Below are 7,910 nucleotides of genomic sequence, written 5' to 3' on the forward strand. Positions count from 1 at the left end.
ATCCTGAATGCCAAAAAATACATCGAAACTGCCCTGAAACCAAAATTGATACCTTCCATCAGGGATCTCTTCTCCAACAACGCACCATTTATTTTTCAGCAGGATTCAGCTCCATGCTACACAGAAAAAGTATGCAAAGCATGGTTTCAAAATAAAGGCATAGATATATTACCATGGTCAGGAAACAGCCCTGATCTCAATCCAATTGAAAATTTGTGGCGACGTTTGAAAATTCTTGTACGAAAAAAACGTCCATCCAATAAAAGACAGCTTATTGAAGCTTTAATTGATTCTTGCCACAATGTGATTACGAAAGATGAACTCCAAACACTCGTTCACTTGATGAAAAGACACTGTGAAGCTGTCTTAAAAATTAAGGGTTATCCTACTAAGTATTGATTGTGTAAGTATCACTTTAAAAAAATGCAAATCTAAGATAGATCTTACTATTAATTGCATAACTTTTTTTGTAATACAGATATTGTAATACTGTATTTATTATTAAATTCTACATTAAATTACCTTCAATTTGATATATAAATGTTTGTATTTAAGGGAAAATTAATATATTCTACAAGCACACAAAGTTGAAAAACATGAAACTTTCAAAAAGTGTCCACACTTTTGGCCACCACTGTATATATATAATGCATTATGCATGCTAAGAGCAATACCCTGAACCAGAATGGACGAGAGTGTACACTGACTGCTCAAAAATACAAGACAGCACCGTAGCAGGAGTACACAGTAAGCTCTTTTCTCACAGCGCCCCTATGGGAAACTATATGTCAAATTTTGATGCAGAGATCTTCGCTATATCGATAGCCCTGGAAAACCTTAAGAATAAGATCAATTACTTCACTAAAGCAGTAATCCTTGTCGACTAAGGCAGCTATCCAGGCAATTGCCATAAACCATGATTCAGATACTCAGACTATTTCAGATATTAGAGATAATTTGATTTTTCTCGAGAATGCCAACAAAATTATTATGTTCCAGTGGATCCCTTCGCATGTAGGAATCAATGGCAATGAAAAGGCAGACCAACTAGCCAAGAAAGGGACACTCGAACCACAATGTAATAAACCGATTCCACCAAACTCCCTTAAAAAACAATTTTCTGAGAAGCTTAAGACCAACCTAAAGCTCAATCAAGCAGTAAATTCCACTGGAAAACCCTGGGCTAACATCCAAAACAGTTGGAGAAATTTTGTCACAGTCCTCGTAAGAAGGCTGTGGCAAACTTCAGACTCTCAACAGGCCATGACTGCTTGGCAGAGCACCTCAACAGAATAGGTGTCCTTCCATCTAGCGAGTGCCAAATCTGCATTTCGGGAACCATGAACTCAGACCATTTGCTTGTATGCCCTTTACTGGACAAACAATCCCAAGAGCGGGGTGATCTGTGTAAACTTTACTGGGATGCCAGAGATCACATGAACTCTCTGTAAGGACTACTCCTCATTCTTCACTGTTTATATTTATATTTTTTTTCTTACTTTAATTTTTTTCTATGTGTTCTTTTTGTATTAATATGTGTTTGTCATGTGTTTTCAGTGTTTGTTATTGTAATTTTGTTCCTTTTTACTCCCTGTTTAAGTCCACTTAAAGTTGAACATTGTATATGGATTAATATTTCCAATAAAGCCATATGTAACAACATATGTTTAAGATGTAGAAGTCGGTCTCTCACAAAGAGCCATAAAAAGTAAAGATGAGCCAGATAAGGCTAGATAAAAGATTATTTTCTGAAGTTAATGAGCAATAATTCGTCGATGAAGTACACATTAAGATAGTCCCAAAAACTTCCCAGAACCAGAAAGGCACTATCCTTTTAGCGTATCAAAATCTCTAAATTTTATCAATTGAATGACGTTTCATGAAGATAAGAAGATCCTTGCAACCACTCCCTCTCAAAACCTCCCTTTAAGATCCCGGGACGGCCAAAAATGCGTGTCTTTTTACATATTTCCATGGCTAGTTAAATCCGGGCCAAAAGCCAAACATCCCTGAAATGGGGAGACCATCAATGTAAATATTCCACGAACACTGTTTTCCATACTCCATATTACGCAATAAAATGCCTTTTTATATTAATCAGCCTAAGTCTTTTAAATTATCTATTTTCCTATATATATATATATATATATAGAAGNTTCACTTTTTGTGTTTAGCTTAAATTAAGGTATATATATATATATACTCTACTTTGCTAAAAATTATTTAGGCTATATAATTTAATGCATTCACAGTATGGTTAACGGGGATACCAACGCATTTCCTTATCCTTGGGGCCACTAATTAATAATAATATAGCTTAAACGAATTATAATAGTTAAATTGTTTCTCGTTTTAGTTTTCAAACAATAAAATTTTTCGTACAAACAGATTTCAACTCTGGGATTGATGAAATCATTAAGAAGGTTCCTTTGAGGTTATCCCTTTATAATGAAATACTCGTAAAAGAAAAAGTTTGTTCTCATAATTACAGTAAAAATTATGTTAAACCTCTCTCTACGTTTTACTTATTTTTTTCTCATCAAAATTGGTCCGAAAATTGCCTATTTATTTCAGATTTCAAAACTACATATATTTTAGATTTAAAATCTTTAACTCTAAAATATATGTAGTTTGTAGTATTTAAAAACTTTTGTAAATGAGTTTATTTCTTTTCAACATAAAATGAGGTCATTAATGATGGAATTGTTTCCATAGGAAATTGAAATTAATAAAAAAATTTATAAAAGCAGAATTTTGACAATGATTTAGGATTTGAAATGATTAATTATTTTTTGAAACACAAAGGATAAACTTATATACAAATAAAATTCGACGAATCCTTACAAAATATTTATTGGAAAATAAGTTTAGTATGATAAGCTTCGAAAATGGGCTCAAAGCTAAGTCTTTTCTCAAAATCTTACGGTCAAATTTGCAGTTCCTCGCATTTTTTTTACATATATTTTTTTACATACATATACGCATTTTATTATTTTTACGCCAAAGCATGAAAACCGCGCTATTCTGTATTGTTATTATTTTTGTAATGTTTACAATAGATTTGTGATGCAATAGACCTCTTTTCAAACTGTTAATAAATCTTTGGCAAAAATCAGAAAAACTAAAGATAAGAAACATAACACTTACATTCTATTTATGTCAAGTTACTAATTTTGAATAGATTTATTGTTTCTCATCATAAAATTTAAAAAATACAGTAAAATCTTATAAATTGTAAAAGTGTGATGAAGAAAATAACAGAAATTCCAAGCAATGGAGTAGCTTCATTGGATTTAACCTACATGCAAACGAGTGCGAACAAATTCAATATTCTTACTTTTTTATTTGTCAATATTTTGGAACACGACTCAAAGTGAAAGTTCCTAAAAAATTATAAATAAATCCAAAATATTTAAAAAAAATTTTGTTTCTGATTGAACGAAAATGAAAGTTTTTTTAAAAATAGGAATGCATCGAGTACTGCAAATTACAAAGGTGGAAATCGCTAGGTCGTTGCATTAAAACGGACATATGGTATGCTCCTCATACGGAGCAATTGTGCTCTCCAGGTAAGTTAAATCTAATTACAAAAAATTTATGATTTGAATGTGTTTCGAATGAATTGATATCATTTAATAAAATGGCTCATTATAAATATTTATTTTAAAAGCAAAAGATATTTTACTATGGCATCATAGCAAAAATAGACATCACAGTTTAAATATCAGGAGCAGCAAAAATTCGTGGCTTTTTCATATTTTCATGGCTGTGCCAAAACCCAACATCCCTGCCATGGAAGCCTCACCAATGTATTCCATGCAAAATTCCTACGAACACTGTTTATATATATATATATATTGTAAATTTTTTATGAATTTTTTTTTGCGAAATGCATTTTTCAAACACATTTTTGCTAATAATAGCATAGAAATTTAAAATACAACTTTCATGTCCAGTTAATTATATTGAATAAATTTAAAATTACAGATAAGAAAAATAGTTGCAAATGAATACTTATTTATTTTTTGTTGCTTTGCAGGGGAGAAGATTTTAAGAATAAATAAAAGTAAATAAATAAGGGGTTAAGAATTATTTGCATCTCCAGTCAAAACTTACAATTCTTGATCTTAAATATTTGCATTCTTAATCTTAAATATTGCACCAGGCATAAACTAGTTTACTTATTACCAGTTTACATAACCAGTTTACTTCGGAATGATAAAATTGTTATTTTTGAATAAGAAATATCAATTCTAAATACAAAATATCCTTCTCTATCTGCATTATATCAAAATGTTAGAACAATTTTATGAAAAGTAAAATTAAATTAAAACTCTTTTGTAAACAACATCGCTTCACCCTGTGACAAGTTTTTGTTCCGCTTAAATCAGTTTGCCCATCCCCTCGAATTCTGACGTCATGAACAATCTCCGCCTCTATTTGAGGCACGTGACGCTAATTTCGTCTTATGTTAATTTTAAGTTATGATTTGAAAAAATTCAAGTCGATTTTGAACAAAGTGAGTTAATTTTTTAAGATATAGACTATTCAAAGTAATCAAAATTATGTGATTACTAACACATGCAGGTTCCTCATTAGCCCTCTCTCCTCTACAACATCGAAATAATTTGTGGCAATTTTGATTTTATATTTATTTAGAATTCTGAGAGAATTTGTTGAGATGTCTGAAAAATAGTATTTTAAACAATGCTTAAGGCATTCTTCAATCCAAAGAGTAAGCGTAGTAATTAGTACAACACATTGTTAGTTGCTAAGTCAAATTTCTCTGGGTCTTCTAGGGGAATATTTTAAATAATCATTTTTCCTATTTTGAACAGGTAATAAGGCCTTATTTCTTCCTTCTGAAAAAAATAAATATTGCAACAGAAAATGTCAGCCAGCATGCCGGTAAGTAACATAGCAGAAAGCTATTTCAATAAGCGCTATATTTTTATGATTAATTTTTAGGTCGGTCATAGTTTTCACTTAAGTCTTCAGTTGCACTTAATAGTTATTATTTTGAACATAAGACAATGTGTGATAGTTGAATTTTATAAATATTTTAATTTTTATAAAGTAGGTAATGAAAAATGAATATTGTACAAGTTTTTTTTTTAACTCAAAAACAAAAATTTCTCTCCCCCGTAGAAAATTCACAAATTCATCGATCGAAAGGAGAAATACAAGTATGGTTTAAAGTGTTATATCTAAGAAAAGAAAATAACACCTCAAATTCTTGTTTTAGTATATTAATAGTATATCGCTGTCTAATTATGAACATTCATGCATTTAAAGATCCATTATTTTAAAAACCAGACAAAAATCTAATATTTTGATAGTTGTATCTTTATATAGATTTTATTTTTTTTTATATTGAAGCAGGTTATGAAAAATAAATATTATGTAAATTTAAGCTGCTAAAATTTTTTTTCCTCGCCAGAAAAAAATTCTAAATTTTAAGTCAATTCTGTAAAAATAAAATCGATGTATGTTTTGGAGGGTTTATCAAACGAAAGTAACAACACCATAAAGTTTTGTATTTTTATTATTAACATATCTCTGCCTAGTTACAATCACTCATATCCATGAAACATAGTAGGTTTTCAGTTTTATGCTCTGCCAATCTCAGGAAAAATTTATTTTTTGGCGTCTTTTTTCATCGCCTCCTACATCAGAAAGCCTCCTCACGAGATTTAATAAGTAGTCTGCGCAGACTAATAAAAAAAGCCGAACCGGTCGTGCGCATGAACTCAAATTCTATTTTAAAAGTAATTGAGAGAAATTCATCATATATATTTAAGAATTCAATCTGCAGTGGTTGACAAGTAAATAAGACAAACCAATCATATCCTTAAATCTCGATCTCAATGTGTTTTAAGAAAATATAATCATGAAAAAAAATTCACCGAGGTGCTATGTCATAACAAAAACTGAAAAAACCCGGTTTTCTTAGTAATGTATTTGTATAAAGTGCAGAAAGAAATTAAAAACTGAAGCATAAGCTCTGTTATCTATATTTCAATATTTACTTATTTATTCCGTGTTACTTAGTTATAGTTTAAAAATAAAATTTAGAGAATCTAAAAAACCGACTTTTATAGGAGAAGGAGCATTTTTTTTTCATGCAAGATTTCTTCTCTCTTTTTGCAGTAATCTTCTTCCAGTATTAAAATGTTTTTCACCTTTTGCTCAAATCTAATGCACTTTACCTTTAACTCGATATTTCATATATCAGCTATTTGTTCAGGATACCACACATTATCAAAAAACTGTCAATCTGATTTACAGAATCTGAAATCAATTAAAATTTTAAATATGGATCTCCTAATTTCAGGGACATTTACCTCCGTTTCTTCTTCACTATTCAAAATCAATACTTTCTCGGTGAATATTTCAAGAAATAATATTTCGGGAAATTGGAGTCTTACCCAAAGTAAATTATGTTTAATTGATTAATATTTTTAAAAATACAATATATAAGGATTTTTAGAAATTAAAAAAGGAGTACTTTTTTTTTCATTTGACTTAATAAAAATATAAGTATATACTGCAATATTATATTACAGATTATTCCTTCAGGGGAGGACAAGTCATACGAAATTAATCAAAATATACGAATATAAACAATATGCATTAGTACAAAACAAAATTTTGAAATATGGAAGTGCCATTTCCAGTTCGACATTAATGCTGGCTTACTACAGTGAAAAGTGAAAGTGACAGCAAAGCATCGATAAATTAATTTCTAGCATCTCTCATAGTTATCAGAAGTTTTATTTTGTGTTTTAAAATGTTAAATGGCGTGTTTCTGTTATTTTAAAGTTTAAAACTTATTAATTATAGGATCTCTGATGCACAAAACACTTGTTCGTATCTCTTTAACAAGCTCAAGAATAAACTCGTAATTTGTTATTATGAGGTTGAATGATTTTTGCGACAACCATCCACGCACTGAAGTAGCAATATCACAATTGATATTAAAAATAAGTGTGAGTCATTTTCACGCTTTAAATAACGTAAAACAATTCTTTAGGAACTCGTCTGTCACTTCCTTTCATTGCAGTCATTGTCAGTTTTACTATTACTTTACGCTGTTGTCTGCATACACACTCACATGAATACTATTCAGAATTATGGCATTATTTTCTTTTTTCTCCTGTATATTGAGCGTTTTGTTTCCATTTGCTCTACAAAATTTGAATTATCATAACGTAGAAGAGACAAGCTAAAATATAAAAACATTTATTTTCGTGCGTAAAATCCAAATTATATGGGCATTTCTTTCGGCGAAAAAAAATTCATTTGCACGTTTTACTGAGATAAAGCAAAATTATGCTGAGATTATGAAAATTAAAGCAAACTTATGAAAATTAAAGCAAAATTAAGCTGAGATAAAGCAAATCTGTAATTAGCGGGACAGATATGCTCGGAGTTTAGATGTGATTCCATACATCGAGCACAATATTTTCCCTTAGTTGTGATTCAGGCGAGACAGTTTTTCAACAAATAAGGATAAACAATCAAAGATTTTTTTCTTAAAATTTTGGTTCAATTGAAAATATAGTCTTGAAGTCTGTGACTCATTCATCATGCGATAAATTTTTATTTTGACTTACAAACAATTACTATTTACCAAGTGTTTTCATGTTCAAGATTATAACAAAAATAACTGTTTATAATCAGGATGTATATGGTATCTTTCAGGTGCAATATCGAATTTGTAATTCAGTAAGAGTTTAACTAAGTTGCTTCGAACATCTAAACAAAGATGCCATATAATTTAACGGAAACTATTATGTGACATTTTTGTTACTCGGCAGACCCAAATTCATGTTCTATGCATCCTCTTCACCAAGTTTAAAATATTGCAAACTCAAACACCGTCAGAAACTTCAAAAATGAGATTTTTT

At 30.0% G+C, this 7,910-nt stretch overlaps 1 long non-coding RNA gene across 1 annotated transcript in view; it reads left to right on the plus strand.

Annotated features, from left to right (window-relative positions):
• LOC122271949 (uncharacterized) overlaps positions 1 to 5,049 on the plus strand; it is an 8,151-nt gene extending 3,102 nt beyond the window's left edge. The window contains exons 2-3 of the long non-coding RNA XR_006226689.1: positions 3,467 to 3,569; positions 4,839 to 5,049. This is a non-coding gene — a long non-coding RNA (uncharacterized lncRNA). The remainder of the gene's footprint in view (positions 1 to 3,466; positions 3,570 to 4,838) is intronic.
• The last annotated feature ends 2,861 nt before the right edge of the window (positions 5,050 to 7,910 follow it).

The sequence above is a fragment of the Parasteatoda tepidariorum genome, chromosome 9, assembly GCF_043381705.1.
Source record: "Parasteatoda tepidariorum isolate YZ-2023 chromosome 9, CAS_Ptep_4.0, whole genome shotgun sequence".
Taxonomy (NCBI): Eukaryota; Metazoa; Arthropoda; class Arachnida; order Araneae; family Theridiidae; genus Parasteatoda; species Parasteatoda tepidariorum.